Raw genomic sequence first — 25,724 nt, forward strand, 5'->3', positions numbered from 1 at the left:
GCTAAATCCTATCATCTTCTGGCTCCAAAATCCATATTCTTCAGATGGTAACAACTCAGGCAGAACTTTCTACCTTTGTCTGTGATCTTAAAGAGGAAGAAGGTAGAAAGGAGGAGAGCTCCTGAATGGTGAGCTGTAAAGATATAGGAAGTCAATCTCAGGCTGAAAGAAATCAATTTTCTGCTTTGGAATGACCCTTATTCAGGGAGGCCCAAAGTCTACCATATCTGAGAGGCTGGGCAAGAGCCAGGGACTTGAGACCGCTCTGGACACACACCTATGAATTAGGGTAAAGCAGCTATAGAGAGCCAAGTGGGCCTTGGCTAATTGGGAGGGGATGTCACTTCAATGTCAATCTCCACGTCAGATTTAGAAATCCGGTCTAGGTTCATGGTGTGTTAAAGCCAGAGGGACTGTCTACGTCCTCCATCCAAACACTTCCTTTTGGAGGAGGAAGAAAGAGCTAGAAATCTCCTTTGAGTGACATGGTTACAGTGCTGGCCACTCTGGTTTCTAGCCTCCTTGGTGTCAAGGACTTGTTGCTGCAAGAGTGGGCAGGAGAGGGCTGGGGAGCTGAGCCCACGCCACAGAGAGGAGAGGCCAAGCAGCACCACCCTGCCTTGGATGAAGGAGCAGAGCTGGAGGCCTGCTGTGGGCAGCGAGGGGCAGGGCTGGACCTGGGTCCTCAGAGTAGGGAAGGTATCAAAGCCTCACCCACCTGCTCCCCAGTCTGCAAATGCCACCCCTCTGCCTCTTGCAGAGATACTGACCCCAACCAGTGGCAGGACAGGGTCCGTGTGGTGACATGTGAGGCCGGGTGGAAATCAAAGAGAGCCCCAGCCCAGGGCACCTGCTGCAGGTCCATTCTCCAGATCCAGAGCACTTGTCATGTTGGGGAAGGGACAAGCCTTCCTTGTGGCCTAGCGTTTGATCCTGGTGAGGGAAAAGCTTTCCCTCAGGACACAACACTCAGCCATAATCAGACTGTGAGTGGAGCAGGGCGCTGGCGCCTGCCTGCTGATAACAGCCGCCCTGGCAAAAATAAGCTGCTAGAGCACACTGAGATGCCACGGTCCTTCCAGCCACAGGAGCCTGTGGACGGGATCCCGGTGTTGGGATGCAGTCTGGCAACTGCTTGTTCATTTTGCCATACTTCCTCCAAGTGGTTAATTTCAAGTTAGGATTCTACCGGGCAGATCTAAGCCACCACAGCATGGCAGAGGAGGGACCCTCCACCCAGGGTGCACCCCCACCAACTCGCTCACTCACCTGTCAAGGGGTGGGGACAGGTGCGTCTACCAGAGAGGAAGCATGGAAGCAAGAAGCAGGTCCCGCCCCCCTTCCTTCCGCCCACCCTACCCTCTCCTCTCTTCCCTCCCAGAGGACCCAGAAGAGGGCAGAGCTGGTCCAGCTCCAGGGCCAGGCACAGCAGGGCCTCAGGAAAGACAAAGTGACTGACAAGGGGCAAAGGAAAGTAGGTGTGGGTGAGATAGCACAGCCGCTAGTGGCACGTGGAGCCAGGAAGCAGGACGAGGACATGGTCTTACCACGGCCGAGCCTGTGGCTTCACTGAGCCCTCCATCCCCCACAGAGAGGGTACTAATGGCCTTCAGCCCTTCACCAAGCTGGGGGCAGGCAGGCCACCTATAGCCCTGGGCACCTGCCAACCTCTAGCCAAGACCCGCAGCCTCCTCACACCTTCCCTGCCGGCAGAAGGAGTGATTAAAGGGTGACCTGCTGGGCTCAGAAGGGATGCCAGAGGCTAAGGGGGGAGGACAGAACATCCTCTGAGTGAAGACCACAACCCTGGTGGCTCTCTGGAACATGAAGCCCAGTGTGGCCATACAGGCAGCACCAAGAGGCATTTTATAACAAAGGGCCAGGCCTGGGGCATCAGCACATTATGAACTATCAGGAGCAAAGGAGGGAAAGGAAATTGGAAATTCAAATTTCCCAGTGTGTTTGCCGAAGCAGAAACAGCCTGAAAAGGAACTGATGATCCTTGAAGCACAAAATGATGGTTCACAGTGTTCCAACCATCCCAAGCGAACCCACAAGAACACAGGGCACAGGGCACTCTGGGGAATGGCAGGTGCTCTGTCCTTTATGCCAGCTGCTTCTCCTGGCTGAGCCACACTGGCTCAGGCTCGGGAGAACGACATGATATGGGGATGCGCAAGGGCCAGAGCTCATGCAAGGAGTGCTTCAGTTACGTCGCGGGGCTGTGGGCGCTGGTCTTGCAAGGCGTTGCCATGGCTCCTCACATCTCAGAGGGCGGCAAAGCCCGCTGACATTCTTCTCAGACACTGCTGTCTGCACTGAACAGAGAGAGAACAGAGGTCCTCCGTGTGTCTGAGCCAGAGATTCTAATCTCCAAGGTCCCCTTATTTCTGACCGCCTCAGAACCCACAGGCTAATGTTCTAAGGAGCGGCACTTGGATTTCAATCTCATTTCTGAATTTGGCTGGCACAGCCTGAGGCTAGGGGCACTAGGGATGAGACCATCAGGGGATACAGCTATCGCTGGCACTTCACGGCTCAGGGGGCAAATCCAAGAGCTGCTCCGAGGCAGGTCACAGGGGCCTGGGTCTGACCACATATCTTCATGGGCACTGCCAGTGGCACACTCTGAGGCTGCAGGAAACCTCTGTATGAGTGTGGGTACCTGGCTCTGAATCCTGGAGCTGCCAGAAATTTCTTTGTTTAACTTCCCATGCCCACACCTAGCCACTTTGCCCTAATAGTGTAAACTCTGTGGCTTGTTCCCATCCTCCATGGTCACCCGAAGAGCCACAGCACAAGGGACAAGATTCCTCCCCCTCCTTGGAAATCATCTTAACTAATAATCACTTTAAAAGACCATTAAGACTAATGAACTAGCCTTCATGAAGAAAACCCATCTTTATGGAAAGGGTATTTGAAATAACTTTGAAAAGCAAGTCACTTCCTCCTTGAATCTTTCCCTGATGATCACAGTCGCTGCTCTCAGGGCTCCCACCAGAGGCCCTGGGCAGAGAATCTAATACCCATGATCCCCAGGAGAGAGCACAGGTTTCCCACCACCCTCAATCACAGGCCTCTTGCCTCTGACTTTTCATGACTTACTCCTCATGTGGTCTTCCTTGGACCTCGAGGCTCAAGAGTACCCCCACTGTCACTTCCAAGAAGGCAGAAGCAAGAATGGGAACACATGCTGAGCCCAAACAGTCTGCCTGAAAGTCCACAGGAAGGTTCTAGAAGGCTGTGCTGACTCAGGCTGGCTTCAGACTATAGGCAAAGAAGACTCCATGTTAGGCCTGAGATGCACAAGCGCCACACGAAATGTGGCACGGTGCCTTGCTGGGGCTTTCCCCCCAGGGGTTTTCCAGCCCTGAGTGCAGGTCTCTAGGGAGCATGAGGCTGGACCTCCCCTGGAGGAAGCTCGCTGCCTGCATGCTATCTAATCGGGAAAGCCTGGAAACTGGGAACTTATTTTCCCTGTGCCCACACATCTCTTCCAGGCCCAATTAGCTCTGTTTACCTTGGAAGGCCCCCATTTTCCAGTCCTTAAGAAGAAAGGCCAGGAGTAAAAGGTGATGCTCAGTGGCTGCCCCATGTTCCATCTACCTCAGGTCCTGTGACCTGGGCACACGGGTTCAGAAACCCTCAGGATGCCCTTCTAGCTGGCTAGGTGACAGAGGCTAATTCCTGGGTCCTTCTGAGTAAAGGCTAAGTCAACCTTAGGTATGAATCCTTCCTTGTGATGAAGAAACCCGCCCTGTGATGTCAACCAGGAGAGAACATGGACTTCCTAAAGCTGTCCATTTCCCTCGGGCAAAGAGTCACAGCTGACCTGTGTTAGGATATATTGATAGTGGGGTCTGAAGCAGACTTAGGTGTCCTATTCTGCTGGACAGAGGGTAAGAAATATTCCTGAAGTCACTGGGCTATTCAGTGATAGGACTCAAGGGACCCCTCACAGAAGCACAATTTACCTGAGCATGGAGAAACCAAGAGATGCCTGGTTCACATTCCCATTTAACAAATAAGGAAATTTAGGTTAAATGGCCCTGCCAATAGTTCATTTGTGGACAAACATAAAGGATTTGCCTATAGGAACCCCATATTCCCAGGCAAACCCTTTATGCTTGTCCACATTTCCTGTACTCAGAAAAGGCAACTGTAACCACCACCACCACCATCACCACCATCACCACCATCACCACCATCTCCACCATCTCCACCATCACCAACACCAACACCACTACCATAACCACTACCACCACCACCACCACCAGCACCACCACCACCAGCACCATCACCACCATCTCCACCATCTCCACCATCACCATCACCAACACCAACACCACTACCATAACCACTACCACCACCACCAGCACCAGCACCAGCACCACCACCACCACCATCACCATCACCACCACCATCACTATCAACAAGACCAACACCAGCACCACCACCATCACCATCACCACCATCTCCACCATTACCACCAACAACACCAACACCACTACCACCACCACCACCACCACCACTCCTTGCTCTCAAGACAGGCCCCATGGCACAGTGAGGCAGCGCTCAGAAGACTTTCCCACCCTGCAGGATGGCCCCCTCCACCTCACACATTCCCAGCTGGAAGGAGTGCGTGCCCAAATGACAGGGCTTGCATGGGGTGGTAGAAGGAGAGGACAGCTGGTGGGCCACGTGCCTGCCCTTATCTGTAGAACCTTGTAAGAGACATTTGGGTGGCAAGCACCAGTTCTGTTTGCAGGCCAGCAACTGAGTCTCCAAACTACAAAATCCCTCACAGAAAGACAGAGGGGTCAGCAAGCCCTCTGCTTCCCAGGCTGAAGGGCCCCTGGGTGGAGCTGGAGCCAGGAGCTGGGTGTTAAAACCAGGAGGTCTGGCAGGAGAAGAAAGAAAGTCTGGGGGACAGAGACCCAACAGACAAGCTGCAGGGGTTCATAAGCTTCCTCTAGTCCCTCCCTACCCTCTGGCCCCTCAAGAAGGACGGCCTCCACTCCAGCCTCCACAGGGCCTCTCTCTGCACACTCCTGGCATCTCTGTGCCATCTGCCCAGCCTGGGAATGGGGATTCAGGGGAGGGACAGAACCTGGAGAAAGTCTGAGGGAGAGGGTGAGTGCTGTCTGCTGATTGACAGGATTAACATCCATCCACACACAGGATCAGAACCGACTACGGTCAGCCCAGGGGTTGGAAGGCAATTGTATGCATTCCCAAAATCTGTGTCTTGGAACTTTGTCCCATCGGGGCCTTCGGCTGGGGGAGGGAGATTTTAGACAGGGCACTGGAGTGCAGCTATTACAAGAGCCAAATTTTCTAGAGAGCCACCTCTAGCACCAGCAGAGTGGGCACTTCCTTTTACCCACAAATCCACCCAGCTCTCTGGGGTAGTGTGCTCAGGCGCCAGAGCAAAGTCAGCTCCAAAGGCAGGCACTTACCTCCTCCCACTTCTGCAAATTCAAGATAGTGGGGCCCTGGGAGGAACCTGCTGCTGTTGCCCTGGCATCTGGTATCTCGGGCCCCTTCACAGGGATGCTCCCTATGTGCAGGTGTCTTTGTGTCCACAGTCCTCTTTTTATAAAGACACCAATAATTGGATTAGAGGCCACTTTACTCCAGAATAAACCTGTCTTAATTATATCTGTGATGACCCTACTCCTTCTGTAGTACCAGGGGTCGGAACTTGAGCATACAGAATTCTGGGGGACACAATTCAACCCATAACATGGCAGCAATGAAGACAGAGAAAAACATCACAGCTCACCTTCAACTATTGCCATACCTGAGGATACTGGTGGGGTCCAAAGATGGCAAATTCCCTGCCAGCTGAGAGAATGAGTCATGATGGGCTGGGCAGCCCTGTCTAGGAGGGTATCAGAAGGAGGCAGGCACCCATGGCTGGAGAAGGAAAAGGCAGAGCAGCTCGGAAATGTGGGCCTCGGGTAGTGGCATGGGACAGCCAGCAGGCAGATGTCCAGAGCCCACACGGTGACACGTCCTTGTTCTCCGAGACACAGAGGAGTAACCAGAGGATCCTCAAGAAAAGGAGGGATCAGCTACCAACCCCTGAGCATTTACAGAGCACCTCTATGCCCAGCAGATAGAGGCGTGAGAACACCCTGTATCCCAGAGATGCTGACAGTCAAACAGGGAGATACGATCCCCCATGTGAACTCCCCACAGTGGGACATCTGCAATCCAGAACCTAGAAGGCTGGAGTGGGCCACCAGGCCTATAGGTAACATGGGGGTGGGGTGGGGTGGGGATGGGGTGATATCCCCCATAGGTCAGCAGTGGGCCTCTAGAAGCAGAGGAGTGCATGGCGCTGGGGTTGTGACTCAGTGGTAGAGTGCTTGCCCCTCACTTGTGAGGCACTGGGTTAGATCCTCAGCACCACATAAAAATAAATAAACAAAATGAAGGTATTAAAAAAAAAAAGAAGCATCAGAGGAGTGCAGACTATGTCTATCTGTGCCCATAGGGAGTGGCCTTGCCTATCGCTGTGGGTACTCAGCCACAGAAGGGCCGATGCTACAAACAGGCCTGCCTGCCTGCCAGGCTCCTCTCGGGGTGTGGTGGCACCTCAGCAACCAGCTTCTGTCCACCCAGCCAGTTTGGAGGTTTCTGTTTCATCATATCTTCCTGCTCTGGGAGTCTGGCATGATAAAGGTGACCCACATTGTCTGTGGTTCCCAAAACTGCACCTGCTATGACCAATCTATCTCTGTGGGACTAGAAACTACCATGGTGCTAGAATCCTGGAGGGCAAAGAGCCCTGACAGAAGACCTCTGACCTGCTGTAAGACGGCACTCCAAGTACCAGTGATCCTCCTCTTCTCCAGAGCTCTCTGGTCAGCCTGGGGCCTTCCCAGGGCCAGGCCCAGCCAGGGCCCTGAGCTGCTGCTCCCGGTGGCCCTTGGGAGGTGTCACCTTCCTCCAAAGTTTCAGGCCTCTTCTCACATACCCAGGGAGTAGGCTTGTCTCCTCATGCACAGCTCCCCATGCCTGGCCTGCCTGGGTATCTTGGTCACTCAGATGTCTTCCCACACCTGTCCCGGGAGCTGTGGGGCCTGGGGAATTCACTGTCACGCAATCTCACACACAGCTGCAGTGCAAAGAGGTGCCGAGCTGGGCTGGGCTCTGGGTGGGCTGCATGGGGAGGACCTGGGGAGGGATGGAGGGCAGTGGCTTCCTTCAAGGTGGACAGAGCTAATAACAGCAAAGGCTGGGAGGAGTGGATCTGGGCAATAGATTCAGTCTCTATTGGTGCCAGCAAGAAGAATAGTGATATGAAAAAGTTCAGGTCACTAGCACAGAGTGCAAAGCAGGTATGACAGAATTCTGGAGAGTTCTGACATTTAGCAGGTGGAAGAAGAGGAGCCAGGAAAGATATATGGCCTTGGCAACCCCACCCACCTGTCCCCTACACTGACAACCTGCATGGCTGGTATAGACTCAGGCTTGGGGTTCTTTTTCTGCTGTTGGGATCCTGGAGGAGCCACAGGGCCACATGGACCTTCCAGCTGGATCTGCAGGCCCCAGTGTGCCCACTCCAACTATTTCTCACCTAGCTCTGTGACCCAGGTACCTGGTAGAGGTACCTCCAGCCAACCTTCCTCTCCCACTCCTCATCCTCTTTCAAAATGGTTCTTCTCTAGGCCTTCTCTACCTGGATGATGCCTTTGAAAGCCTTGCACTGGTGATACAAATTGCGTATTTTGGAGAAGTGGCTGCAATGCCATGCAGAGAAAGCAGAAGCCAAAGACCAATCATTGGCCGGGTGAGCACCCTGGCCAGGATTGCCATCCTCAAGGCGGTGACACAAGATCCAGATTCTGCAACATCAGGCCAATGACACAGAGGAGAGGTAGGTAGTGGAGGAAAGGTGGCTGGGGAATAGGCTGAGGCTGAGGCAGCCTCCTTGCACCATAGGGCCCATCTTATTGAAGGGGAGCTGACCTGTGCCCAGAGGTACCTGGCTATCGTCCTGCAAAAGCTGGAGGAAGCAAAAAAGCTGCTGATGAGAGTGAGAGGCCCAAAGGTTAGTGAAAACTGGGACTTCAAAGATGAGGAAAGGATGGAACCACTGGAAATCCAACTCAAAGAGGCTGAGCACACCACAGAGAAGCAGACAGAAGTGTAAAGAGGTGGCTCTTACTTAGCGATTATTGAAGGAGACTTGGAACACACTGTCAGAGTCCCGTTGCCCAGAGATGGATGAGCAGATCAGATTGATGGAGCAGAGCCTGAAGTGTGTGAGTGCCGCTGAAGGAAAGTACTCTCAAAAGGAAAACAAGTGCAAGCAGAGAAAGATTCTTACTGACAAACTCAAGGAGGCAGAGACCTGTGCTGAGTTTGCTGAGAAAACTGGAAAAGACAACTGATGATTTGGAAGATAAGCCGAAATGCACCAAAGAGGAGACCTCTGTACACAGAGGACGCTGGGCCAGACTGCTTGACCTGAATGAGAGCCAGAGCTCCAGGCCCTGCCGCTCCTGCCTCTGGGCTGGACCTGCCTGAAACCACCAGCCCAAGCTGACCTTGACTGAGGACTGATCTTCAACAGGAAGGCTGCTTTCTCTTTTCAACAGTCCTCTTATTCCAACCCCTTGTCTCTTTCACCAAAATGTCTCTGCCTTTTCCCAGAGATTCCAGCTGGGCTAGAGGCTGAGAGCCTCAGAAAAAGGGAATGAGCACCATGCCAAGTGACTTTAAAAGCATGTTGTGATGTCCATATTTTGTAATTGTTTTTTTTTAATTGTAATAGCAATCATCTATGAACCATTCCAAATAATTCCACACCTCTGAGGCAGCAAGCTAATTCCTTTCTCATTTTTGGAAGGTAACTTTCCAGCCTAATCCCTATTATTCTTTCCATAGGATAGAAAAGGTATGGGCCAAACACAGCCCAGGGAAAGACTCTGTTATGGGAAACCTCATTATTGTGCATGAAATACCAGCCAAACCAGAAAGGCCAGGACAAGTTAGCCGAAGACCAAAACCTACACTCTTCAGGTATGTTTTTTGGTTTTTGAATTGGCTTTAAGGTATTTTTGGAAAACTTTATTTTTATTTTTCACTTTTTCCATCAGAAATGAATAAACTAAGAAGGGGAGATTTCTGAGACTCTTCAAATTTTATTTATTTATTTATTTTGTGGTGCTGGGAATTGAACTCAGAGTCTGGCATGTGTTAGGCAAGGGATCTACCACTGAGCTAGATCTCAGACCAAATTTTTGTCCCATTTCTACCCTCTTCCCAACTACTCACAGAAGGGATCATGGGCCTCTCAATGTGGAGGTGACTGCTAAATTGCTCTTCTGCTGTCTTGAAAGAAAGGCTGTTTTTGCCACTGACTTGGCCGTATGAAGCTCATCTCATCACCCTTGTCTGCGTCTGAAGCTGCCGTTCCATTCTGCCATCTCATTGTGTTTGTACAATGTTTATGTACAACATTTTAAAATTTTATATTAACTTGAAACTTTGCTTTTTGGGGGTTGGGATATGCTGGCAGTATGCTGACCTTTCAAAGTTTCTTTCCCCACCAACTCCACTCTGAGCTGAGGTTTCTGTAAGGCCTGCAGGTGCACATTCTGAAGCTTACTGGTTTAATGTACTCTCCTTTGTTGTAGTCTCTTCGGGACAGTTAGGAGAAAGAGAAACCAATAGTGTTTTGATTCTGAATGTTGACGAGTATCCTTTTGAAATAAGGAACCCGTTCCTCCAAAACAAATAAACAAACCAAAAAGACAAGTTGCCCATTTTAAAATTAAAAACAAAATGGTTTGTTTTGGTTCACAGTTCTAGAGGCATAAGGTCTAGGGACCTCATATGGTGATGGCCTTATTGCAGAGAGTCCCAAGGTGCTGCAGAACATCACGTAGCAGGAGACCGGGAGCACATGTGTGCATGTAAACGGCCCACTCTGCCTCTCATTCAAAAGCTCTGATTGTGCAGAATGACATATCAGCAAGCACCAAGGACCTCAATCCCCCATCCACAATAGAAAGCAACCCTGCTGCAGTCTCCTTGGTCCCCAGGGATGCACATGACCCTACTCTCCAGGTGTCCACAGCTGCCTCCCCACCATCCATCACAGCCCTGCAGCTATAGTGTGGCACCTCCTTGCCCATCATTGCTACTCACCACCCACATCCTCTTCCTCTACCCCAGCTATAAGGACACCTCTGCTCCTTCCCTTACCTTGGCCACAGGTCTTCAAACCCCATTTTAGCTATACACTGAGCCCTCCATAAATCTTGTCCCCAGAGGCATCCTGCTCCAGTGATGGGGAGCTAAGACAGATCTCTCTGTGTCAGCAACACCCCGTCCTTACTCTCTGAAACCTTCTCATGGACCCCTTGGGACTCTGGGCCCACCTCTTCCTAGTCTCTGCACCAGCAGATGCTCCTGGATCTTCCTGGCTTCCTCTCTGGTCTAGCTGGCCTGAGGACCTCACCACAAGCTGGAAGCTAAAGAGGGTGAGAACTTGACAGTGTGCAGGAGGTCACAGTGACCTTCGGCAGAGGTGGCCAGTAAAGACCAAGAGGCCATGTAGGTTGGGAGCACATGAAAAGCAGGGAACAGATACAGGGAAGGCAGATGGCATCACTTTGTAAAGAGAGGTCAGAGGGAAGAACGGAATGTACACACCAGAGAAGGGCAGACAGAGACGTATTGGGGAAAGAGCAGGAATGATAACAGTGATGGTTAATATTTAGTGAACACTTATCATATGCCAGGCCCTGTTTGAATACATAACTGCAGAACTCTAATATTTGTATGACCAAATAAGGTCAATCCCATGGTCCCTAGCTTCTAATGAGGAAACTGAGGCAGTAAGAAAACATTAGCTCTAAGATCAGGAAAAGCACAGGAGCCAGGCAGAGGAGGTGCCAAGAAGAGGGGTACCCTGGGGCACATCTGAAGTTAGGGATAGTGAGAGACCTCAGGAGAGTGAGAGGTGAAAGATGAGCTGGGGTGTGAACAGGTTTTGAGGAAGAGAGAATTAGGTGCATGGGTCTCTGGGTAATACTACCAGAAATCAATAACAAGTGAATAAAAGGGTTCTCCAGAGTACTGAGGGCATGAGTGGGGGGTAATGGGTTGATAACTGGAATGTCCCTCATTCATCTTTATGTTTTACTGCATCTGAATGACAAAAGTTACCTTAGAACTGTTGGTTTCAAATGGATAGACTAATGAATGAATGAATGAACAAAGGACTTAGAAATTCTAACACTAGAGGGTAAAAACATAAAAGAGGAGAATGTTGAAGAAAGTGCTGGAATAATAATTTAGAAAGGCAGCTAAGGAGCTGAGTGTGGCAGCCAAACCTATAATCCCAGCTACTTGGCAGGCTGAGACAGAAAGATCACAAGTTCAAGGCTAGCCTGGGAAACTTAATGAGAACATGTCTCAAAATTTAAATAAATGCATAAATAGGACTGGGGATATAGCTTAATGGTAGAGCATCCCTGGGTTCAATGCCCAGAACTAAGAAAGAAAGAAATCATCGAGAGGAGAAGAGGAAGAAGGAAGGGCGGAAAGAAAGAAGAAAAGTAGAAGGAAAGAAGGAAACAAGAAAGGCAGTTGGGGAGAGGAGAATGTGCCCCTGGTCTGTCTGGAGAGCTGATGGGGGTCTTCACTAGAGGGAGCCTCCTGACCTCCCTCAAGGTGAGGACAGAGAAGGTGAGGCAGAGGAGCTGGCCCCATGAGCCCTGGAATCCCCGTCCATAGTCAGATGCCCAGTGTGACACAGGCTAGGCATGAAGAAGCCCAGATGGAACCTGACCCAGGCAGGCCTAACCCTTTGGACATCACCCCTCCTAGCACCAGCCGGAAGACGCCCAGCCTGCTCCCACCAGGGCTTTTATGTTACCATCAGGCAGCAGCTCAATTCTGACGGGAGCAGTGAAGACCTGTGAGCACTTGGGCAGGCCTGGGGCGCAGGCCCCAGCTCAGTGCCCTGGCCCTGCCCTTCCCTGAGTTTAGGCTAAGGGGAGAGATGCTAGTCAGAGTGAAGACAAAGTCAGAGAGTCACCTTCAGAACTGGCTCACTGCTTCCAACAGCCCCACGGCACTAGAGGTCACAGGAGAGAGTGCCTGGAACACACGGTGGAGTGTTTTCCGGGACAGCGAGCAGAACGCAGCAGGAGCGGTAAGGGTGGTTAGGGAGGGGTGTGTGGAATTTAACCTTGAGTCCCCATTTGAACTCAATTCATCCATACCAACACCCTTCACCCTCAGAGATGGGGGTGTTCCCCCCAAGAGCCAAAGGGTGTGGGGTGTCCTGGTGGGGCTCCCTGGACACAAAAGCACAGGATGGCATGGTTCCGCAGCAAGGGCAAGCAGGCTGTGGCGAAGTGTATGGCTTTTCAGGCCCAGAAAAACATCTGAGCAACCTTCCACTCCATCTAAGCAGAACTCCACCTTGGGCTGCCTCTACTTGATGTCCTGAACATCTGTGGCATGGGTCTCAGTCAAGGTAAAAAGAGTAATTGTCGTGCTAACCCCAAATTGAAGATCTCCTACTTGTCAGGCAAGAGCAAAGCACTGCAGGGTAGAGTGATAGGCCAGACCCAGGTCCTGCTGGCAAGAGTCTGTCAAGGGCAGTCCTTCCTAGATGTGCCATGGGTGAGTGGGATCCTCGGGGTCTTGTTAAATGCCAGTTCCTGCCCAGAAGCTGCATCTCTGACATGCTCCCTGGGAATGGCAAGGTCACTACCCGGGGACCCTATCAGGGGAAAAAAGAGACTCTTATCATTTTTATGAAGAGATAAAGATTACAAGACTAACAATGACATAATTTCATTCTGAAATATTAAAAAATTCTCTCTCTCTCTCTCTCTCTCTCTCTCTCTCTCTCTCTCTCTCTCTATCTCTCTCTTTAAAAAAAAAAAAAAAAGAATGTAGGTTCTGGGTGTAGGTGGTCCCAGACCAGGGCTCACATCCCGATCCTCTGCTTATTACGCTGGAAAATGTACTAAAACTCTCTGTGCTTCTAGCTTCTCAACTATAAAGTTTATACAAGGTCACTGGAGGATTTTATGAGGTAATGCAGGTGAAATGCTCAACACATCTGGATGAGATCATGGAAGCCACAGATGCATCAAATTCATTGAGAAACAGTTTTGAATAGCTATCTCATACACACACACACACACACACACACACACACACACACACCCTACCATCTCAGCAGGCACGGGCCACACACCCACCAGCAAAGTGACTTTGGTCAAGCCACTTCCCCTCCTGTTCAAGGGGCTACTTAGCTCAAGGACCCTTTTCAGTTCTGATATCCTCTGCTTTTGTCAGGATTAGGGTTTGCCAGTCATCCAGTCATGAAGCTTGCAGGGGTAAACTTCAAGGGAACATAGTGATTACTGAACTCCAGAGATAGGTCTCTTTTGCATGCCACCAGCATGCAAGTACAATACAGGTTTTGGTGTGTTTTGTTTTGCTTTTAGTTACTTGCTTTGTCAACATTTGTCAACAAAGTCCCGTACTTGTCCAGTGTTATGCATGTGGTTTTCAATAAGCCCCTCAGCCACATGCTGGTGTGTCAAGGCAGCACCCTGTAGGTCACTATACTGACTCATTTCTGTAGAGTCCTAAGTTTAGTCCACTGGTGTCTGTAGGAACAGGTTTCAGGAAATAAGGGTGGACTGCTCCAGGTTTTGTACCTTCATCCTTCTCTCCCTGGAGGTCTTGTTGGATGGTGGCTCACACCTGCCATTTTTACCTCACTATCTGGGCAGCTGGGCAGGAACAGGAGGAAGGGACAGTCAGTTTAGGAATGGCTCCTGTCTCCCCAGAACTTCCTTCTTTGTTATTCTGGCATAAAAAGACAACACTGTGGGAGTGGAAGTCAAAGCACAGAGAGAAAGAAAGACCTCTCCCTACACGTCCTAAGCCAGGGAGCACACTGTCCTACCACCTGCAGCAGAGCTGTGGACACCTGCCCTCCCCAGGTCACAGGTGGCATGGGTGGCACGGACACTGGCCTCAGCTAGGAAGCCCAGCCCCCCTCCCACCCACATGGAGAAGATCCCTGGGGCCTCTACTCAGGTGTCCCAACACCAGAGACCTCTCTCCTTACTCCTTCTCCAAGTCAAGACCTTCCAGACACACAAGTCACTTAAAGTAAGTTTGTTCAGAGCCTGTTGTGAACCAAGCCCTGTGCCTGAAACAAGGGAGAGCGGGAGCGCAGGCGGTACTCAACTTCATATGCATCACCTCAACCCCTCAGGGCCGCCACTGTGGCCAGAATTACTTCCAACTTACAGATGAGGGCTTAAGTAATATGTTCAGGGTCACACAGCCCTCCTGTGAGGCCAGGCCCAGAGGGAAGGTTGCAGGGAAGGAAGAAGTGGCCCTCCAGCTTGGCATTTTGCTTCAGGGGGCACAGCAATGTGAAGCATCTACAGGGTGAGCTCTTGCTAAGTTCAGAGCTGGAGTGAGAAATGACTTCAGAGAATGGTTTCACTTAGGGCTTTTCTTCTCAGGGAAGTTCTGGCTAGTGGAAAAGAAGACAAGAGATGGATCTAAATTTCACCAGGACAGCTCCAACCACCAAGAAGGCTGTGGCAGAGTTGGGGAACAGCAGGTGGCTGGTGTACTCTCTGTCCCAGGAGCAGGTGGAGGTACAAAGCCACTTCTAGGCCCTGCCCTGCCCCACATCCCAAACCTTACAGCTGAAGAAATCTGCAGAGGTCACCTGTGAACACAGAGAATAGAAGCAACTGTAAAAGGACACACTTCCCCAGGCTCACAGGCCCAGGACTCTCCTGCCTCCCTTCCCTGTGCATGCACTTTCTAGGGACATACTTATCCCCTTTTAAACTGGAAATGAGCCCCCTTGGCTTCATGCTGCTTCAGTCTCTTACAAATGATTCTCCTGCACCTCTGCCTTGCCTGGGGTGCTCCCCATGAAAGCGAAGAGAACGTGAACCCGCTCCGGGCCTCTCCCCACTTGTACTCTATTCAAGTGCCGCACAGGTGTGAAACACATGGATGTGCCTAGGGCTGCCTGGAGCTGACAGAGGTGTGCAGTCGATGCTTCTCAGTCCTATCCAGATGGACGATGGGCCTGGGCTTGAACAGAACAGCCAACAGGGATGTGAGTGAAGGTAAATAGTGGAATTTTGAAAGCCAGATGAAAGTTGGCATTAAAATTCGATGCTAGTTCAAGTCACTACCTGAGGACAATAATTAGAATTCTCCGAAAACACCATTGCTGCTGCATGATACCCCACGAGGTTTTCTTCTGGAATTCTCTGCCTGTGTAGGAGGCAGCTTTTCCTCCTTGAGGGCTGGCCACCCTCTCCCTGCCTTTCTCCCCTCAGGGGTTCAGGCTGCAGGACTGCTGACTCAGGAAGAAGGGCCCGACTTGTCCACATCCAAGCCAGCCGGGTGCTTATCTTCATCCAGCCCCCACCCCGTGGAGCCTCATGGCCACATGTCCTGGTGCCATCAAAGGCAGAGTCTGGGCTGCTCTCCAGAGGTCCCTGTGTAGGACTGTCTCGCTGGGGAGGCCACGGAACTTGAAGGCAGCGTTTCCAATACTGGCTTCTCTTCCCTACAGATCTCAGCCTGAAGGAAAAGCATGAAGAAACCCAGAGGTGGACAGGAGGCAAGAGGGAAAGACACCAATGTGCCCAGCACAGCCAGGTCTGGACCCAAGGAGGCTCCCTGTCACCAGCCAGCCCTGCCCCTCTATGCCATGCTGAAACCCACACTCACACCCAGGCCAGCCAGCATCCTCCATATCCCTTCCCCTCAAGGCCTCCTCCTGCCCTCCTGAGAAGCCTGGCCCCTTGCCCAAGACAAGCAGATGCCTGCTGGCACCCATGCAGGCTCAGAGCCGCTGCGCCAGACCTCCTGCCTCTTCTGTTCAGACCAAGCACTCACAGGACTGCAGCTCCCTCAGCCCCACACCCTGAACAGAGCCAGATACCTGTGCAATGTCAGGAAACGATGGAACCAAGCCCTTCGGTCTCACCTTCATGACCTTCCTCAGAGGCCACAAAGAAAGGTCGCCCAAGGGAGCCACAGGCTGGCTACAAGTCCCTTCCTCCCAGTGGCCCTTTCTCTTGAGGCCCCTGCAGGTATTGATTCTTCTCATCTTTGTACCTGCACTGGGGGCTCCTCTCTGCAGACTGGGAAGGCCCTATTGAGGCCATCCTGACTGGAAGGCACAGCTTCTCCCCTGCACACCGAGGCTCAGCTCCAGTCCACCTCTGGGAAGCTTTGCTCAGTAACCCCAGCAGACCTCTGCTCCCCTCTCAGAAGAACAGCTTGGTGAAGAGCACTGCTTCTCCAATCTCACTGTACCCAGGAAAAGTGTGTCTGGAGACCAGGTTAAAATACACACAGGATTTTGTCCCGCTGACAAGCTCTGGCATGATGCCAATGCTGCTGGTCCCCAGGCCGCACCTGTGTGTGGTGAGCCAGGATTCTGAGTGAGGGAAACTGTGTCCTACCCCAGCAATACCAGCACTGACCACTACACCTCCAAAGACCACAGCATGAGGTCTGTGGGAGGCCAAGAGGGTCAAATAGTCCCTGAAACCCAGTGGGCACTCATGGTGCAATTTCTCTTGCTTATGCTTCAGTTCTCTTCCTGGGGAGTGCGCAAGTGCCTCCAAAAACTGCTGAAGATGAAATGAAGGTGAACCCCTCGTAAGCAGCAGGTGGGGGTGAGGGAGTTGCCTTCCTTCCCCTCCAGTGGCTATCTGGCACAGAACCATGCCCCTGAGGTGGGGAAGGTGAGGGAAGGAGAGGCCTGCAGGGCTGTCTCCTGGACCAGGGTCCTCACAGCCGGTTCTGAGTACTCCTGTGTGCCTTGCTGGGGAAGGGGTTGTTTAGACCACGCTGGTGGGAAATCCAAGTGCCTTCTTTACTACTGCATCTAAGTATGAGTAACGAGGCTTGATAACTCTTGTGGGGAGCTGCCACAGAGAAAGTGTCCACACAAGTGCCCGTGGTTCCTAGATCTGCTGTCTCTACGCATCTGTGTGTGCATGCAGGGTAGCCTTCACAGGGGGACACTGCATATCCACTTTGTGAGTCTGATTCTCAAGATCAGCCACTCAACAGAAATGAGGTAGGTGCTTTTAGAAGCCACATTACCTTGGTCTGGCTGGGAAAGATCTACTTAGCAAAATGCTCCACCCCTGCCTTTTCCCTGGCCTTCAGAAACTCAAGCAGCTTCAGAAAAGGTATTGATTATTTCCAGGGAGTGGCAAAGGACTGAGGGACCCCAGCTTAATTTGTTTCGTCTAGTAGTGTCCCCCTAGGGTCTACACCAAAGGCAAGAGGACAATGAAGCTGACGTTGGCAGGCTAAACCCAAGCCTCCCCCATCCTAAGCACAGACAAAAACAACATCTTTAACCTTAATCAGAAAATGTGCTACTGCAACATACTTGGAGGATCACCTAGAGGAGACTGGAGGATGTGGTCTCAGACCCTTTCTGGCAGGGAAACGTGTCACATGGAAGAGAAGGAACATCTAAGTGATAGCATGTATAGTGTGCAGAGGGTTAAGTGGGGAGAAATGACAAGTGAGCCTCAGAAAACATGCTCTGATCCCAGCATATCTCCCAAAATACACACATGCACACATACATACACACACACACAGTGATATACATACATATGTACAGATATGCATACACATGCACACTCATGTAACGGTCAGAGAGACTGACAGACACACGCTTCTCTCTGCCCTTGGGAAACAAATTCCAACTACTCATCTAGTCTGAGGCCTCATTCTTCAGACAGATGTACAAACTGGTGAGGAGGCTATTCCTTCAGCTCTGGCCCTGATAACATTTTCCATAACTATTTACCAGCAGGGCTGAGGTTTATTTTAACAGGCAACTGAAATCTGAGCACTGAGACCCATTTGGTAAAGCCTGGTTTTCATAGAAGATAATTTTTCTTCCATGGATCTGAAAAATGAGAATCTTGATTGAAACTGTAGGTACCTACATAATCAGGAAGGCTGCTCAGTCTTCTGAATTCCAGTGGAATGTGAGTATCTTTGGCTGGAGGTCAGAAAGAATCTAATTGTATAATTTGTTCCCAAACTTCAAAAAAAAAAAAAAAAAAATAGAGATGAAAATGCTAAGACAGTGCCGTGAACATAGACAACCCCTCCAGATTCAGGTCCTTCTGTGTTTTACTTCGTCAGACACCCAAGAAATGCTCCCCTTGGATTCTGTCCTCTGAGAATCCCCATTTCTCCATTGTTTTGAAGAAAAGAACAGGAAAAGCAGGCAGGCTAGTTTTACCTGCCCCTGGGCCAGATCAGTCCCCTGAACTGGACCAGTGATATATTTAAGTTGGAAGCAGCCCTGAAACCAATCTCAGTGCTGGGCTGATTTTTATGTAATAAAACAAATATACATTCATACATACGGGAGCTAACATTTACTAAATGCTTATTACATGCCAGTCACCTTGTAAACAGTTTGTATGCATTATCTCATTTAGTCCTCACAAAAGCTTTGTGACATACATTACAAAACTGGCAATAGTTATGCCAGATGTCTCTACAGCACCATGTACATGCAAGCTCAACTCTTTACAAACTTGTGAGGAGGGAACTATTTATTATAACCCCATTTTATAGATACAGAAACCAAGGCTTGCCAGGTAAAGAATTAGTCAAAGCTGCCTGGCTAGTCCGTGGTGAAGCCTGGATTGCAGACCAGCAGCCTTGCCAGAGCCTCCTGTCACAATACCATGCTCTGCTGCCTCTCAGGGCATGGGGCAAATACAAAACACAGACCTGAGCTTCTCCTCTGAGATGGCACAGTTGCCCCCTGTCTGCCAGGGGAGTGGGGGAGAAGACAACCACACACACAGAGAGAAATCAAGAGGAGCAGAAAGCAAGCTTCCAACCAAATGTTGCTCAGAGAGAAGAACTGAGTAGGTTGAAGAGACTCAAGAAAGGCCTCTGGAAAGTGTAACTTGAGTGATGACAATAAAGAAGCACCAAGAAGTTCCCAAGGCCCAGTACCAGTGGGAGGTGGGGGACAACTCCAGGACCCACAGGCAGCAAAGAGTGACAGAGGAGACAAATACTGTATGACTCCATAAATATGAAATATCTAGAATAGATAATAGAGTATTCACAGAGGCAGAAAGTAGATTAGAGGTAACTGGGGGCTGGGGGAACGGGACACGGAGGACACGGAGAGGTTACTCAGTGGGTACAGAGTTTCTGTTTGGGGTGAAGCAAATATTTTGGAATGGGCCATGGTGATGGTTATAGAACACTGTGAATGAAACTAATGCCAGTAACCACACACTTTAAAATGGCAAGTGCTATGCTATATATTTGAGCGCTTTTATTTTTTTTTATAGTGGCAGAAGACCAGAAGCCTGTTTCACTGGCCCCTGCTGCTGAGTTCTTCCTTTGGGGTCTGACAGTCAGGGCCTTTGTGTCTCATCATAGAATTGGATTGGAATGGAAGCCTTGCTCTCTATCCCCAATGCCACCTGCTCATGGGCTCCCACCAGGCCTCTTTGCCCTCGATCTTGATCTGCAAGTCACCACTGTCCTTCAGTCCCTGCAGCATGCCCCAGAACAGCCTACTACAGTGGACATGTTGCCCTCACCTGGAGGGAGCTCTGCCCCCTGCTGCCCCCCGCTGCAGGTGACTGCTCTACAGCTACCGTGGATACCAGAAGGAAAACTGTGAGCAACATGGAATGTTCTGGAGGCACCCAGGACATATGAAAGGGAGGCGGGCTCTCAAACAACACAGTTTTCTGTGGAAGAGGGTCGGTTTTCTCCGTTCCTCTCCCTTCCCAGGAGATCAAAATAATAAACTCTGAAAGCTAAAGAAATAATCCTGTTCAGATTTTCACGAACAAAGTAGAACCTGGTGTAGGTGCACGGACTGTCTGTGGGGTAACAGCTGGACATGCTTAGACTGCGTCCTTCGCCACCCAGGCATCACAACCAAGAGACACATCCAACAGGTACCACCATAGCACCATGGGACCCAGCAAGGCCACCTGGGGCCTGCACTGACAGCCCAGACATGGACAAGTCTGCTGGAAGTGAAATTCATTATTTAAAATAAACTTGTTCATTCTGTGGGTAACATGTCTTCAACTGCATCAACCTCTACATAGAAAACTGTAAAACATTACGAAACAAATCAAAGAAAACCTAAATATAAAGATGTAACATATTTATAAGTTGAAAAGTAAGTGCTAACAATATTAGTTTTCCTCAAATTGACACACAGCCAATACAATTTTTAAAATGTGCCAATTTTCAACTGACATGTCTTAAATTTAAACGTAAATATAAAAAAAAGAAAACTCAAGAATAGTCAACCCATTCTTGAATACCATCAACAAGATGTGAGAACTTACTCAATATTAAGAGTTTAAATCTACAGGAACTCAAACAGCATTATATTGCCAGTAAGGTTTTAAAAGAGATTAACTACACTAGGAAATCAATAAACAGATTCATTTTTTTATGTAAAATTGACTTTTGATAAAGGTGGTAGTATAGAAAAGATAGCTTTTTAAATAAATAGGACAAGGTCAAATGGATATTGATAGGAAGAAAATAATGAGCTTGATGCCTACTGATTGACACACAATAATTAATTCCAAGGTCAAAAGGGCCAGAAGAGGACTTTTATCTTTTTAGACCTCCACAAAAGTGTCTATTGTAGTCTACCTTAAAATTGATTTGAAGCTGTAACTTATACATTATAGGAGGGCAGGAGAAGTTTCAGGGCACATCCATTATCTTGAGCCCTCTAATGCAAAGGAAAAATAAATATTAAAAGGTCACCATATGTATACTTTAGGTTAATGGAAATATGTTGAGTATTTCGAATTATTAGGATCACTAGCTTTCCTGGTTATTTTTTAAATCAGTGGAATTATTTCTAGAATGCATCTGTATTATAGCCCCTTGCTGTACTCAACTGTTTGTATTTTATCAATGCAAATAAAATATGAATTAATAATTAAAAAAAAAAATAAAATAAACTTGTTCACAAGCCCTTTCCCTGTGTGACTTCTCAAAGACAGAACTACCGGATGCAGGATTAAATGCTGTATTTGTTCAGTAAAAGGGAACTTAAGAAAAAGTTACATTTTAAGTGTGTAGCTCTGGTAAATATTTGGAATCTATTTCTTGCTGGGCATAAATAGAAGAGGGAAGAGAAAAATTCTTCCTGTCTTAAAAAAAAAAGTAAGACAGACTAAATGAAGTACAATAAATATCTTAAAATAAAAGGTTGTGGAAGGTTAGGGGATCTGGAATTCCCACCCCTGCATTCAGCCTTGGAGATGGTGGATGTGAAACAAATCTCCCCACAGCTGCTGTTCAGAGCTGCACACACAGGAGACTGCTCCCGGCAAGGAGTGTTCCTGCCAGGTCTGTCCCCGCCTCTCCTCAGCCCCCAACGACCTGTGGCCCTTTGAGGGCCTGACAGACAGGGCTCGTCTCTGGCTTCCTATTCATGCACTTACACATCTAGCATGGACAGGATCTTGTCTAGAAAGTGTGACCTGTTGGGAATGGAAATGAGTCACAGTGCAGCATTTTGACTGCCAGGAACACCAGATGGCCAGAACAGGGGCAGGGTTTGAGCCCTTTCTCAGGCGGGCCTTTGCAGTCTTCTACCCTGTCATCACAGTGACGTCACGCTCCTGCTCCTCACTTCCTAAGATTAACCCCAGCTCCTCAGCTCAACACAGGAGACTTGTCTGATCTGGTTTGGCCCCTGTCTACCCTCATCCTCAGGCCTCTGGCTTGCTCCCTGGGCTCCACCCAGGCCAAAGTTCCTCAAGTCCCTGGCCAAGGCCTCTTGGCTGCCAAGTCCTGCTCTCCTCTGTCCAACAAGAAATCTCTCCATTAAAACTGAGCCCAGAGGTCACATCCTTGCAGTGTTTACAATAATCCTATGTGTCTCTCTGTCCTATTGAGTTCTTTGGAGACATAGACTGTGTGTTTTTATACTTGAATCCCTGCTGCCTAGCCCAGTACCTGGTTCAAGGCAGAGACACTATCCATATCTACTGACATGAGTTATTCTAACAAACAGCAAGGATAAGCACCCACCCCATTCCCAAGACATGCAGGTTATACCTGGCAGACAAATGGCCCAGGCCTCTGCCAATCTCTGTGAAGGGTTTTGGAACAATCTTAGTAACACCCCAGCCTTGCCACAACCCACAGAACATCTCTTAGCACATCTTGACAGTGAGGCTGTGACTAATAAATACTGTGATCTCTTCAGAGCCTGCCAGCCACTTGCCAGGGCCCAAATGCACGTCACCATATTGGACATAATCTACTTAATTGATTTACAGCCTAGAAATAAACACTGCCTTCACTAAATCTCACAAATCACACTGGGAAAAAGCAGAGTCTCTCTGGCAGGTTGGTATTTATCTCTCAGGGCATCACCATGGTGAAATGGCTAAAAACATCCTGTACTGCAAAACCATTCCCACCCCATGTATTACTTTTTCTAGAAATGTATATAACTCTGACTGCTTTAGGTTAATATTTTTAAATGCTGATTAGATCTGGGAATACTCCATTTATACACTACACATTTTGGTGAGACTTGGATAAAGTATGGTGGTTATAAATGTATCTCTGATCAACATATTCCTGAATAAAAATGAGAACACCTGGTTCTTTATCTTAATAAAACATATAAAATTTATATGTCAGAAAATATGACTGGTGTGTCTGCTTCTACATTTTCCAATAGCTAGGCTATAATGAATGTCTTCTTTTTTTAATTATATGTTTAAAATCTACAATATGATGCTTTCATGTATTTGTAGGTAGTGAAACGGTTATACAGTCAAGCAAATTAACGTCCATCATTTATGGTTACCCATGTATGAGGTAAGAGCACCTAAAATATACACTTTTAGCAAAAGTCCTCAACATAATATAATGCTGACTCTGGTCCCCATGTTATATGTTAGAGCTTTGACTTGTTCATCTGACATAGCTGCCACTTTCTATTCTCTGATATGTAGCTCCTCATTTCCTCACCCCAGCTCCTCCCTTGCTACCTGTGTATTCAACTTTTGTTTGTTTTTTAAAGATTCCACACATATGCAATATCAGGCAGTACTTTTCTTTCTGTCTGGCTTATTAATCTTGTAATGTCTCCAGATTCATCCACACTGTGGCAAATGGCAGGATATCCTTCTTTTTAGAAGTTGAAGAATACCCCATTTTACATATATAAATGTGGTATTTATATGTTGAGAGCCACAGCCGAAGGGGCCCCAGCAAACTTTCAGACTGCCAGCTGATGATTGGCTCACAGCGGCCCCAGCAACATCTAGCTGATTGGCTCCTCTGCGGTGATGCTCATTGGGCTGTTTCCCTGCCCTTTCAGGCCACAGAGCTGCTCACTGGGGGACTTTTTTGGCTCCACCCACACGACCCAGCCAATCGGCCTCAAGAGCAGGAGGATTGTGGGAGGTGGAAGCCCCTGGCCCTGGCTGGTGTTTTGGGGAGTGGCTTGTGGGAAGCCGGTAGTGGCAGTTGGGCTCTGAGGGTTTTTCCTGAGGAGCTGTTTTGTTTGGCGTGTGTGGTTCTAAAAATAAAGTTAGTTTCTCTTGACAAGTGGCTCCTGAATTGTGCCCAGCCAGACTGCAGCATTTATACACATCACATTTCCTGTATCTACTCATCCATCCATGGATGCTGAAGCTGCTTACTTATCTTGGCTACAGGAATGATGTCATAATGAACAGGGAGTGCAGACTTCTTTCCAGGGTGATTTCATTTCCTTAGGGTACAGCTTCGGAAGAGGGGTCACTGGTAATATAGTAGCTCTATTTTTAACTTCTTTAGGAACTCCTTACTGTTTTCCACAATTGCCATATCAGTCTACCTTCCCACCAACATGTACAATAGAATCCATGAAAACAGGTGGCCATGCAGGAAAACTGTGGTTTAGGTCTTGGGCAACTAAAAAAAAAGGTAAAAGAAACGATGCAATCCTGTTCAGTGACCAAACCAGATGGCAGCACAGAATAAAAGAGTGTCCCTGGCATATCTTAGAAGAAGACAGGAGCTGGGGTCTGGCTTCTGATTATGAGCAGAGCCAGAGCCAGCCAATTGAACCCCATAGTCCTGCTCAACCATGTGCTCATGCCCAGCCTCTCTACCCAGGGAAGCATTTGATACTTTAGAAGTTCATTGCTCAAATCTATTCTTTGAAATTCCAAACTTATCTTCCTATAAAACCTATTTTCTACCACTGTTTGGGCTCTTTCTTATACATCACATCTGCATGTGCCTGGTGTTCAGAAGGGGACCTGTAGTGAGAGGAACATGGGAGCTTAGGCACTCTCAATGTGGTAGCCATGAGGGATTCACACTGCATGCACATAAGTGTGTCTGTGGTGGGTGGTGGGGGGTGGGGGGCAGGGTGGGGGGGATGACAGGTAGGGTATCAAGACAGAAAAATGGGGCTCTGAAAACACTAGTAGGGGGAAGGGATTCAATGATAAGAGGTAATAAGCAGAAGCTGAGTCTGAGTCTTAGTCATCATTCCCAGTCTCCTCCTCTGATGAAGTCCTCTTGGAATGACTCTCTTTTCAGGTAGGAATGAAGGTGAGCCGTTCCCTTGGGGGCAGGGGAGGGGGTGCGGGGGCAGCAGGCTCCTACTGCCCTGCTGAAAAGAGGGCCAGTACTCAGCGTTACATTTAAAGATCCTTGTGCATGCTCACATGTCCACTGAGCAGGGATCAAAATCTAAGGTTCCCAAAGGGCCAGGTACTGGGAGGTAGGGTGGGGGATGTCAAAAACCCAGAAACCCTGGGCCATCTGAAAGTAGCAGCCTCTGCTCAGCTGATACTGTGGGTTTTGGAGAGAAGGCAGGCCTAGTATTGTCCTGACTTCCGAGTTTTAAAGAATAGTTATGAAATATCTTGATTGTAAATGTTGATTAAAAAACAAAGGGCAGAGAGGTGGGAGGGAAGGGAGGGGGCAGGGATTAGCAAGGATGTGGAATGTGATAGACATCATTATCCAAAGTACATGTATGAAGACACGAATTGGTGACAACATACTTTATATACAACCAGAGATATGAAACATTGCATTGTATATGTATAATAAGAATTGTAATGCATTCTGCTGTCATTTATTTTTTAAAAAATCAATTAAAAAAAAAAACTCTTTTGCATGGTGCATGAGGTACCACTTCGCAGACTCTTTCCCATCTCTACAATTAGAATAAGTTGATTGGTTCCTTGTTTTCAAGTATAGCTACAGAATCATTTGGGTACGTGTTCAAAATGCAGACCCAGAGGCCCCAGACCAGTTGCAGCAGGATCTCCGGGGAAGAGGACTGGGACCTGTATTTTGAGAGCTCCCTGGGTGATCATGATGTGGTTTCATTGCATGTGGAAGCCCCTGGCCCTGGCTCATTTACATTTCTGCTTTTCACTGACTAGTTAGTGTTTCCCATGAGTAACCAAACATTTACTTTGTCTTATAGCCCTAGCTGACAATGATAAAATAAAATTTAAGAATAATAAAATAATAATACCACAAAAACTATGACCAGGACTTCCAAAACTTTAGTGAACGCTGGTGCCAAGAGTATGAAATTGTGTCTTATCTAAAAGGCTTATGAAACTTTAATATTCTTCTCTATAATATAT

At 48.8% G+C, this 25,724-nt stretch overlaps 1 protein-coding gene and 1 pseudogene across 1 annotated transcript in view; one reads left to right on the forward strand and one right to left on the reverse strand.

The window, feature by feature from the left end:
- Positions 1 to 25,724, reverse strand: part of Xxylt1 (xyloside xylosyltransferase 1) — a 158,610-nt gene that overhangs the window by 2,898 nt on the left and 129,988 nt on the right. The window lies entirely within an intron of this gene.
- Positions 1,214 to 8,541, forward strand: LOC143408687 (uncharacterized; annotated as a pseudogene).

The sequence above is a fragment of the Callospermophilus lateralis genome, chromosome 10 (genome assembly GCF_048772815.1).
Source record: "Callospermophilus lateralis isolate mCalLat2 chromosome 10, mCalLat2.hap1, whole genome shotgun sequence".
Lineage (NCBI taxonomy): Eukaryota > Metazoa > Chordata > Mammalia > Rodentia > Sciuridae > Callospermophilus > Callospermophilus lateralis.